Source organism: Coptis chinensis, chromosome 8 (assembly GCF_015680905.1).
Source record: "Coptis chinensis isolate HL-2020 chromosome 8, ASM1568090v1, whole genome shotgun sequence".
Lineage (NCBI taxonomy): Eukaryota > Viridiplantae > Streptophyta > Magnoliopsida > Ranunculales > Ranunculaceae > Coptis > Coptis chinensis.
The window spans coordinates 64,257,824-64,270,489 of record NC_141463.1 but is presented as its reverse complement, the minus strand read 5'-3'; positions in this window follow the sequence as shown (position 1 = coordinate 64,270,489).

Sequence of the window (12,666 nt, the reverse complement as noted above, 5' to 3'; positions counted from 1 at the left end):
CAGTTAACCAAGACGCCGCCTTGTCGGCTAAGGTGAAAGGGAATATCCTCAGTTTAATTTGTTCTGCACCAACTGTAGGATGGTGGAATGTTGTTAGGACTTGTTCAATCCTACGCATGTGCTGATAAGGTTTTTCATGGTCTAAACCATGAAAAACGGGTAACAAATTAAAAATATTTGGGGGGATTCAAAAATCCCCCACTGGGTCTGCTAGAACGATGCAAGATTTGGGGCTATCGCTCAAGGCTTTGTAGAAGTCAGAGAGAGAGTCTCTCTTTCTTGACCATTATATCAGGTGGTGTGTGTGGAATAGTAGCTAGAGGTGTAATGGGTGGTATACTAGATAGACGTGTTTGTCGATGTTGCCGTGTAATTACATTAGTTGTTTTTCTTCGACCAGACCTTAATCTCATGCAAGACTAAGTCGAACTTAACTAAACATGCAACACTCCAAACAATTCTGATATACTAGTAGAAACCTCTAACCGGAGATCGCGGGTGGAAGAAAGGAATACCGACAAGTCCTTGCTTCGCTTATAAATAGCTTCTTCTTCACGCGTGTTCAGTGTATATAACAAGTTAGAACACTGAAAAACTTGAAAATTGAAAATTTGAATCAAAACCGTGGAAATCCGGCAAAATCGGTGAGGGCGGTCGCGGCTTCACTTCGAGCGCAGAGCGGTCGGCAAATTCGAAGTTCGGTGTTTTGAGCGCAGGTGCGCTTTGCTTAGAAGCGCGGGTCGTGCTCAAAGGTTTTCAAATGTCCAGTGTTTTAGCTGGTCGCTTCGGTATATGGCGTGTGCGCCGGGAATTTCAGATGTCCGGTGTTTTTAGCTGGTCGCTGAGTTTGGGCGCGGGTCGCGTCTCAGGGTTTACAAGTTTTAGGCCTTTTATCGTACTCCAAAAAATTTGAAATTTTTACAGTAGTTTTCTAAGACGCTTATCAAGTATCCTGTAAAATTTCAGATCGATCGGAGCTACGAAAGTCCCTCTACTGCCCTGCCAAGTTTGCGAAATAGTTTTCGGACACAATACAAACAACCGAATGGTTAACCTATCAAAACAAAGCCAAAAATTTCCAAATTTTTCCTGGAGACTCCTGCCAGATCCTACTTCTTCCTGTAAAAAATTTAGAGCAATTGGAGTTCTACAACCTCTCCTTATTGGCTGGTGTTCCAGATATTAAGTGTTTGCAACACTGCAGAAATACACTAGAAAAACTATACTATTTAGGAGGTCAAAACAAATTAAAAACTCGTCAAATTTTTATTACAAACTCCTGACTTAGGATAGATACTCCTGTAAAAATTATAGAATTTTTAGAACTCCCTAAGTAACCTTACTCGTCTATTTTTCAATAACATACGGTGTGAAAACTGAAATGCAGCACTGTAAAGATCATATTTTTTTCATAAGGTAAACCAACTTTGAAATATCTGAAAATATTCCAGTAAATCAAAAACACATTAAATATTATGTATGAAAATTTTCAGAATTTTCGAAAATTTAGAAATACCTTCACCACAGTGTTTTTTCTCTGTGAATCCGAGCCCCTATGCCCGACCACAATTGAGCGGTTCCAAAATTCAAGAAATAAGAATGAAAAATTAAAAGGGTGGGTGGGTAGAGAATGGGGATTGCCCTTGGATTCAAGCAATTGAATTCTTGTCTTGAACGAGATTAAGATGGCAGTATTTATTTGATAAAAGTGATTTTTCGTGATTCTAACTATCTATCGTAAACACAAATAATCAATTTACGTAAATACATGTTTATATCAATATTCCTACTCTCAATAACTTAAGTAATATAAAGAGAGGGGATTCGTTCCATTCTTAAACCCTCAAGACTTAATTAGAATTCAACTACTCGACACAAAGAACAATGTGAGAGTAATGTGTGATGTAAAATTTCTAATATCATTATACTATCATTTCCCAAACAAATCAAACAAGACATGGTATAAAGGGTTGAACTTTGCTTGTTCGAATTTAAAAGGAAACTACTCATGTAAGAATTGATTTAAACTAATAGTGACAAATACTAAATCAATTAATTGCAATAGATGTTTAATGGAAAATGAAGCTAGATTATCAAAAACAACTAACTTTATTAATCTAATGAAAAATAACAATGATTCAATAATCTATATTAAAACAAGGTATGAAAACTAATTAATTAATGGGATAAAACTCAAAACTAGATCTAGATCTATCTTTTTCTAACCCTAAACTCCATTAACATTAGCTTCCTAACCTAACTACCATTAACAAAGAGTCAAGCTTTTGTTTTTATACTTTCAGATCCAAAAATCGTGCATGGGCTTGGAGCCATATTTTGGGCCGGAAAATCGGGCCCAAAACCCAATTTCTTTAGTCCAAAATAGGCTCTTCAGCTACAGTTGGCTTCGACAGATGTTTCGTCTACTTATGCTCCTTTTATTGGGCCAAGGCTTGAACCATTGGAAAGCTCTTTTCAAGCCGGTCGTTTTGACATAAGGTAGACCCAATTCCAAGGTCTGAGTCCAAAGATATGGTCTTCGGAAGTTCTGCTGACTTTGTGCACTATTTCTGCCCGCGTGGACTTTGACTTTTCAGCTTTTGACCGGGCTTTACAAAGGCTTTGTCTTCTTGAAAATTAGCCTTTAATCACAGAACTCCTTAGCAACCGACCTTTGCTCCTTTATCTCGCTAAAGTGGCACATTTCTGCACATAATGGACTTTGAAGCCTGAAATGCATAAAAACACGTAATCAATATTAACTCTTACTTATTATTCACATAATTGGTCTAAAAGTACGATTGCTAAGGGGTTAAAACTACAGTTTTGGGCTCCTATCAGATAGCATTTTCCATGCCGATCATTTCGATATCTCATTCGTCCAATTCGGAGTCCAAACGAGTCGTGGGTAAGCATTTAGATTTTTTAGGCTTAAATCGGGCTTTAGGCTCGATTTGGGCTTGGGAAAATTTTTTGGCCCAACCAAAATATCGATTTCTCGGTCCATTTAAACACGAAAAACCCGAAAACACGTGTCACCCTTACATCTTTCTTCTTCCCAAAAAACCAGATCTTGCCCCCTCTCGTTTAAGTCTCGCACGAGATAGGCCCACACTAAATCCAGGTCTCGCGCGAGACTGTTACAACTCCGACCACAATTCCCTTCTGTCAGCAAGTCCCATTTCTTCCCCTCATCATTAATCCATATCCAGCCTCTCCCTAAGACCAATAATGGCCGGTAACAGGCGTATTTGTGTGGAGAAAAATTTTGGAAATTTATTTGAAAACGGGATGTTTGCTCCATTCTTTGATAATGAAATTCACTCTAGAGGATGGGAGTACTTGTTATATGCTAATGGAGGGCTTTATTCAAAGGATTTGGTGATGAAATTCTACGACAATGGGAGCTTTAATGGCGACCATTTTTAGGTTACCGTCGAGGGTGTGCGCCACGAAGTCACACCTGTTTTGCTCTCCGGGATCACGGACATTCCTCTGGTCAACCACGTACTGACTCAGCAGCAGTCAGTGTACCCACGGACTTACGACCTAATGCTCAACACCCTAATAGAGGGAGAGTACAACATAGACGGAAAATGCGGCGTATCGGTATTTCGGTCGCGACGGAACCACCGGGCTGTGACTCAATGGTGGGATCGAGCGTCATTGGCACCTCGAAGCCCCTCGGACATCAACAAGACCTTCCTCCACCTTCTCTCGGATCCTCCGGGGAGGCGAAAGGGTAACTTCGCATCGTTACCTTTCTTTTTGATATTATTACACATGCCACTCTTAGATCAGCCCCCTTTGGCATTACGGTAACACAAGTTATGATTACCTTGGGTTTTTCGTCCGCCACCCCGTTACTCCCTATACTACAATATGAGAATATGCTTGTCTTCAAGAAATGTATCTTTGGACCCTTGGGAACCCACAGCACCAAGGGCTCCGAAAGCACGCTTAGCGTAGGCTCCTCTCACCCACCCTACTTTGATGAGGCGCCATGAGTAAGATCACCCACCCCATAGAGGCCTTACGTCTTGTGAGGAATTGGTGCGAGACACATGTACTCGCCCGGATATCGATGAGACATACCTTGGGCGAGTTAAGGGCGGATATGACCACTCGCCCACGAGTCGATATTGACGGCATGGGGAATTCAATTCCGAGAAATGAGAGCTTCTATGACTGCATTTCGGGACCATATGCTTTTCGCCGGAACCGGTTCGGTGAATGTTCATGGCGAGCCAAAGATCGATTTCGTGCTCGAGGTGATGGATACTCTTGGTGATATCGGGAGCGATTAGCCTCCACGGGAGCTCGTACTGCACGACGTCGCAGGACTCCTGGTTCTTCTTCTGCAGCCCCCGAGGATTCTTCTGCAGCCCCTGAGGATCATCAGTATTTTTCCAGTCTTGTATAATATTTATGTTAGATATTTGATTTACGTGTTTGCATTTCCAGCCTAATAGTAGGTTATTTCCTAAAAATTTCTGCCTACATATATTAGTTATGTCTAATATTCTATTTTATAGGTAGGAACATATATAATAAAATTAGTAATAATAATTTATATACATATATATAAATATATATACATATATATTTTAGATGTCACACTTAACAGCAAACTTTACCGTAAACTAACGTTTTATTAAACGGTCAGAAAACGGTCATGAAAATGCACAAAAAAATGGTCATGAAAACGCACAAAAAACGGTCAGAAAACGGCAAAGTTCTTTCTATAAATAAGTTCAACACTTCCTCCACATTCACTCATTTCATATTCTTCCCTCTACACTTCTTATTCTAAAAAATCGTTTTTTAGTCCGGCTCCAAATTTCAAGCTTCATGGATGCACTAGAAAAGTTTGAGCAGCGGCAAATTGAATATGCTAATCAAGTCTTCATGCTTGTTTGTTTCATTATAGTAATGTTGTTAATGTGGCATATAGTTCTATCTAATATTTAGGTTTGTATTTCATTTCCTGTATCATTATGTTGTGTTTCCATACCGTTGTACGTTCTTACATCTTATTGTGATAGTATATCTACATTTTCCTTATCCTTCTACTTACGCTATTTAGTTTTAAAAAAAAAACACTCCTTGTCACATGCCCCATTCTTCTCATCCACACTACATCCACTTTTGCACATATCTTAGAAGATACATGTGGTCTAACTACCCTGTGACACCTCGATCCGTATCTTTTACACTTTCGGATTGGTGCCTATTTATAACAAGGATAGACACCTCAAAAATCTAACTTCTCTTTTTCCAAAAATATTTTTCTTCACCACTCCATCTTTAATGGCCCTCACTCGAAGTTTCGTGCCCGAGCAAAATTTTATGGAAAATTTCCAAAATGGTCTTTTTCATCCCTTTTTTGACATAGAAATATCACGTCGAGGATGGCACCCTCTTTTACATCATAAGCAAGCTTTTTATTCCAGAGAATTGGTCTTATTGTTCTATAAAAGCGGTTATTTCCAAAACGGGCAATTCTTTGTCCGTACTAACGGATGCGAGCATGAATTGACTATGGAAATCATCTCTGAGGTACTTCAAATTCCTATTACAAACCAAGGAGTACACCTTCAGGATTCACCTTTCGACAATATCAGACATCTGATGTTTGCAACTATCCTTCACGGCGAATACAACCGGAAAAACCGTATTGTTTATCATCGATCCTTGCAAAAGAACCAATTATCTGTGATCCAATGGGTAGCTCATAATGTGCTCGGCATGTCTAAGACTTCCGAAATAACCAAACCCCTCCTCCATCTACTCTGGGTCTTACTGAGTAAGCGCAATGATTTTTGCATTATTAAATTTCTGCGAACGCGATCGCGACGCGTGCGGGGAAAAAGCGACTCCTTTACCAACCATTGTGACACTTATCATGATACGTTGGGGTTTTTCTAGTACTTCTCCTCATACACCTCTTCGAACAGCTAACATTCTTACCATTCACTCAGTATCTAGGAACGGATTCTGGAACTCCGACGTTGCAAAGAACCATGTCGATGCAGAAATCGACGAAGATTGTTCCGCCAACAACATCTTCACTGAAAATGCATTATGCAACGTATTTAATCCCATGGAAGGTCTTCGTTTAATGCAACAAGGACTGATGACATTATTCAAACATCAGAACATTATCATCACCAGTCTTCTTGAATTCCAGGACCTACGGTCAATAAACAAAGAGGAACAAGCACAATTCTTGCACAGCCACAACCAGTTCTTGGCAAATCACACTCTCATAATGGAGAACCACGCCCGAGATTTACCTGCATGAAGCGAAATGTTGCAACGGGCATTTGCGCGGATTGAATGACATAGAAAATCTTATAAATGGATCCCTCCCACAAAAGGATCCTCGCCGTTACTTGGACCCATGAAACCATTTAAATTTTGCAATTTTATATTATTTGTCATTTTCTTTTTAGTTTTTAATTTTCCCATGGTAATTTGTTTTTACTTAATTATTCTCATCATACTCTAATATTTGTTTATCCTTGTCTAAACAGGTCACATTTTTTTCACACATCTTCTACAATGGAAGCCCCAAAGATAATTCCAGAATAATCTTTCCATTCGTTGCTAAATTCTCCGGCATATGGACATATTTTCCAGAGACTACATCACTCAAGTTAGTTAGAACTCTCTTATTCTACACCCGGAGCAGACATACTCCCCAGGTTTGGCAATTTATTTTTATGATCACATGGAAGATCTACCAGCTGTCTAGGGTTTCCCTTTGAATGGCTTTACACACTGTATTGGTAACACCCGACAGTCTTTTTACGAGCCAATTGTTGCTATGGCCCTAGACATTCCTCCTCTTCAGCCAGACCTCCTCATTCAATACATGATAGAGAATGACTTTAATGACTATTCTAGGGAAGATTTTGCTGCCCGGTATGGCGATGGCATTGCCCACGTCAGAGAATGTGCCTAACCTGGCCGATGGCCAGACTTCACTATTCCACTAGCTAGTATGACCATGAATGTTGGAACTACCATGTTATTTATTCTTCTGAACATCATGGGGGGATTGGCATTTTTCCACTGCATCAAAGTCAGCGTGTAAGACATTCCATGCATTGGCCCAGCAACATACCGCCTTTGACATTCTGGACCTAGTAATTGAGAATCTTAAGAAGGCTCGGTCTTTTCGGCAAAGACTATATCACCCCGATTCATAAAGATGCGAGGATAGTGAGGACGTACTTCCCACAGTTTGCGGCCACCTTTCAGGACTGAGTAAAGGTCAACTCTATGTGTCCAACAAACAAGATAATTCGTTCTTTGCGATTTTGGACATGGCGACGCCCTGCAAGGTATCTAAAGAAAGTTCGTTCTTTCCCTAATGATGATAAAATGATAGCTCATCTAGACAATGCAAAAAAGAGGAAGTGGAGTGAAGTCTGGAAAGCTATGATAGATTGGCATGATGCAAAGGAATGGCATTTCTACAGGGACAAGGCAAGGATGGACTATCCCCCAGTTTAAGGTTGGGGCAATGTGAGTTGATGCATGTACATATTTGTTTTACGTTTTGATGTGAAATAAATAAATAACCTAACAGTGTGCTACTATAACAGTGTGCTTCTACTTTTATGATGTATAATATATAGTGTGTTACAATAAATTTACGTGGAAGGCGTCGGCTATATATTTTTGCTCAAAAATACCGGTATACTCTTTCTTCCTCTTAACACTTTGAGGACATAGTGTCCGATTGGTTTGGGGGTGGTGAGAACCTTTTGCAAAAATTAGGCATGCATAGTTGTATATAATTTACTTAATGTCTAAATAAACGTATTTAGTGACAAATTCTCGTTTCCCTTTCTATGATGAAAAATATTTAGAAATCTCACCCTAGCATCATAATTAGGACTTGTTCTTAGAAACTTAATTTAATATGTATACAATAGTTTTTACATCTTTTCATGAGCATTCATGCACTGACTATCATTAAATGTACACAGCAGTAAGTTTTTGGGACCCACAGTTATACAACTTAATTTCCATATCCTGTAAGAATCTAACCAAAAGCCTCAAAATGTGTGATATATGAGTAATGACACAGAGGAGTAGTTCTTCCGAATAAGAAAAGTTCACACGTCTACTTACTTGATCACTACCCAAATCCTAGGCGAGAATTTAGGGCTTCTTTGGATCGATATAGCCAAAAATTCACACCTGTAAAAAAAAATTACCGCTAATCGCTCCACTGAACCTTTCATTAATCCTTTCTACTTCACCAAACAAATTATTACCCATCTATTAACTACAAATAAATAAGCCTACCTAGATGATGAGTATGAGAAATAGGATGAAGTGCAGAAAAATGAAGAGAAAAACCTTGTCACAAATCAAAATCAGTTACCTGTTTCCGAAGAAAAGGAAAAAAAAAATAGAAATATGTTTCCAAAAATCAAAAGAAATATCAAGGTTAGAATTCCCCCCAAAAAAATCAAATCAAAAGGGAATACAAAAGCTTGAAAAATCCAAGTATGGAAACCCATGTTAGAAGCAAGAAAGAAAATAAGGATTCTCTAGTATAAATATCTCGAAGACCTTATTCTCTCATACTTATCATTTTTGAATTTTCCATTCCATTTTCTTCTACACTACCACCTAAGCCCCATAACACCTAATAAAGACCTCTAGCTCAATCAGGAGTAGGATAGTGTGATAATAAGTAGTAGTTGTGACTTCTCGACCTCGGCTCCTCTGACTGTCATTGAGTATGTGAGGAAACGTGTGCCCACTGCACACTGGAGATAGCCAAACTTGAGTAGAAAAATAAGAGAGAAATTGTGTTTTGACACATACCTGTGAGAACCTACTTAAGGACGCTATCCAAAGGATCTAGAAACAGCCCTGCTCGTACATTTCATTATAAGATCACTGCATGCATGCTCATACGTAGATGTTTTGATTATTGTATGTATATTAACTTGAATTTCGAAAGAAGTAAATCCTTGTTTCCCTCGCTAGTGAGATGTCTAGATTCCTGAGATTAATTAGGGAAAAAGCCTTTGTTACTGAGTCGTTGTAGTATAAATGAAGTTTGTGAGTATCTTCTCTGGAAAACTCTCACGAGGCTATAACTCGTCCACTAGGGAATTCCTAGTGGTTCAAGGCCTTGTTGCATATGGTCAATGCAACCGCACTCTGCGAAATGAGATTTAGCTTAGGACAACACATTTTTGACCATTTATCATTTTAATGTCTTCTCTTTGCTTGAGGACAAGCAAAACGCTGTTTGGGGGTGGTGTGATAAGCACCCAAAACTGTAATATTAAACCCCGAGAGAAATAGCATTTTGATCGATTATGTGTTTAATAATCATGTAATAATTATATTTTCGTACTTTTGCAGGTTTCCGCATTTAAAATGAATATAATGATAAAACATGCATCGAAATACGGGAATACTGGAATATTTGAAGTTTCCCACTCAACCCAAGTGAAACCCAACAGAGCCTGACTAGAGCCGAAGTTTCCAAAATAACAAAACCGGTCTTGAGCGGGTCCATATATATAAAGAAGCAAACAAACTTCGAAGCTCAAATCTGATAAATCGGGGTGCCGACGTTGGCTAGTGAACTGCCAGAGCGACCAGGGCGACAAACTCTACGCAAAGACAGAAAGTTATAAAAATGCCAAAATCGGTGCCGCCACTGGACATACTAAGTGACCCACTCTGCGGGCCCAAAAGGCATGACGAGTCAGCATAGGCAGGTGGCAAGTGATGGTTTTAATTTGGTGCCACCTCACAATATGGAAGACACGTACCAATTCAAAACAGATGGTTTGAAATGAAATTGGCTAAAAGACGAAACCTTAATAAGGTAAAGGACAAAACAAATGGGTAAAAACTTCTCAAAGTTTTGAACAACTCAATTAGCAAACAAACAAAAGCCAATTAAACCGTCTCCAATCTCCACCTATATATATATGAGGGGTAGCCTTCATTATTTTCCTTGACATTTTTACGCTCTAGCTTCCGCTTTAGCGGTAGTTAGTTTTAATTCAGCACTTACATTCTGTCATTTTCATTCCAGCAGCTTAAATAATGTAAGTCATTTTACCCTTAATAACAGTCATTTCTTTTCTAGTTTAATTCCTGTCATGGATTTATTTACTTAATGTATACAACAAGTTTTATTATTTCTTCAATGACCATGAGCTATCCCGTGGGGAGGGTTATCTTTCTTTCGTGTGAGAATCCTGATTGACTCTTTAATATTCTAGAATCACTACTTAGGAATTAGGCATAGATTAGACATCCGGTCCCAAAATGACTGTGATTGTACAAATTTAGATGCCGATGCTCGAGCGGTCTCAAAGCGACCAAAAAATGTCAAGAACTTGACTTCTATAGTGTCGAATGACTCTCCAATTTGTCCCGGTGATGTGGAATCGAGCCGGGGAGCTGAAATGATATTCGGAGATGAAATATTAGTTCAACTCCTTATGCTAGTCGCGATGCGGCTCGAGAGATGTGGGCATCGCTAGGGATCAATACTTCGACATCGTCTCCAAACACGAGACGAATTAGACATGTAGTGATGTGGTAATATAAACTGTTGAAAAAATGATTCTTGCATGAGTATGATTAAGTCTCTCCCTGTTCTCTATCTTTGTTTATCTACATATAAATCACCGTAGTAATTTACATTATTTGCATTACTGTTAATTTAATTAAAACCAACTAAAAAACCTAAAATCCTACTCACCAAAAGTTGTAATTCGGTTGTGAACCTTTTCCGAGCCCTAAGGTTTGGACGATCCCTTACTCGACCTATCCTACCAAACCCACGTGAGTAAGGTAACTTGACTAAAACGTACGATTATATGAACTTTGGACTTGGGACTTTGGTCTTTGGACTTCGGACTTCGGACTTCGGACTGTGGACCTCGGACTTAATTAATCAAGAAAACCAATAAACATTCGTACAATTGTGTGTTTATCACCTACTAACAACTTGTCACCGATATATTCCATGACATGTTAGGAGACACCATGGAAGTATACATAGACGACATGGTCGTCAAAAGCAAGAAAGCTGGAGAACACTTAGATCATCTCACACAAGCGTTCTCCAGACTGCGGCGAACTCAGATGAAACTTAACCTCGAGAAGTGCCTCTTTGAAGCGTCCTCTAGGAAATTTCTAGGGTATCAGGTCTCACAACGTGGGATAGAAGCTAACCCAAATCAGATTCGAACGTTCTTAGACATGCCCAACCCACAAACAAAGTGGCAGATACAGAAACTGTCAGGAATGGTGGCAACTCTAAATCGATTCATATTGAGAGCTTCAAACAAATGCCGACCTTTCCTGCAAATTCTCAAGAAGGGTGAACAATTTTCATGGAACGAGCAATGCCACCAAGTGTTCTCTGCTCTCAAGGACTACTTGTCAACACCACCTGTGCTGGCAAAACCGATTGATGGTGAAACACTGGGGTTGTACTTAGCTGTGTCTAACTTCGCTATCATTTCAATTCTCTTCAAAAAAGAACAGAACGCAGAGAAACTGATCTACTTCATAAGGAAGACATTGTTGCCAGCTGAGAAGAACTACTCCCACATTGAAAAGGTAGTACTGGCATTACTTTACTCAGCAAGAAAGTTCAGGTCATACTTCCAAGCACATCCAATCAAAGTGCTCACCGACCTCCCGCTAAAGAAGATCCTTCTTAAAGACAACAAAACAATTCGCATGGCAATATGGGCAGAAGAACTTGGTGAACACCACATTGAGTTCACCCCAAGAACCTCTCATAAAGGTCAGGTCATGGCAGATTTCTTAGTAGATTTCCCAGTTGACGACCTGAACTGGGAACCAAAGGTCGACACCATGACCTCTAACCAACATGATACGTCGGTATGGTCATTCTTCGTAAATGGAGCTAGCAATCCAGGTGGCAACGGAGTCGGAGTAGTCCTAGTATCACCGGATGGCACAATGGTAGAAAAATCAGTTCGTATTGATTTCGCAACCTCCAACAATGAAGCTGAGTACGAAGCCCTGATCATAGGGCTTCGCATGGCATTAGAACTCAAAGTTCAGGAGCTCAAGGTCTTGGCCGATTCTAACCGTGGGTTCGCTAAATTAAGCCCAACGAGTATACCACCAATGAAAGTAACCTTTCTAAGTACCTTCAAGTTGTAAATCAATTACTGCCTTCTTTCAAGAAAGTCACCATACACCATTTCCTACGATAAGAGAATCGCCACGCTGACAGCTTGGCATACCTCGCGACCCAAACACCAAACTGTGACCTTCGAAAACTACTCATAGAAGTAATTGATAGACCTGCTTACCAAAATGAGCACGTCCTAGAAATCAGCAACCTATGCCCACTCTCTAACACTCAGATGAGTCAAACATGGATGCAACCTATCATAGATTATATCCAGCTAGGCAAAGCACCAATAGATCGAACCAAGGCCAAACAGGTTCAATACTAGTCAGGTCGTTACTACCTAGTAAACGGCAAACTTTTTAGAAAGTTCGCTGGAGGACCCCATCTGAGGTGCATAATCCCAGAACAGGGTTAGATGATTTTTGCAGAAATCCATGAGGTAGAATGCGGAAACCACGCAGGAGATCATTCTTTGGCTCACAAAGTGATCT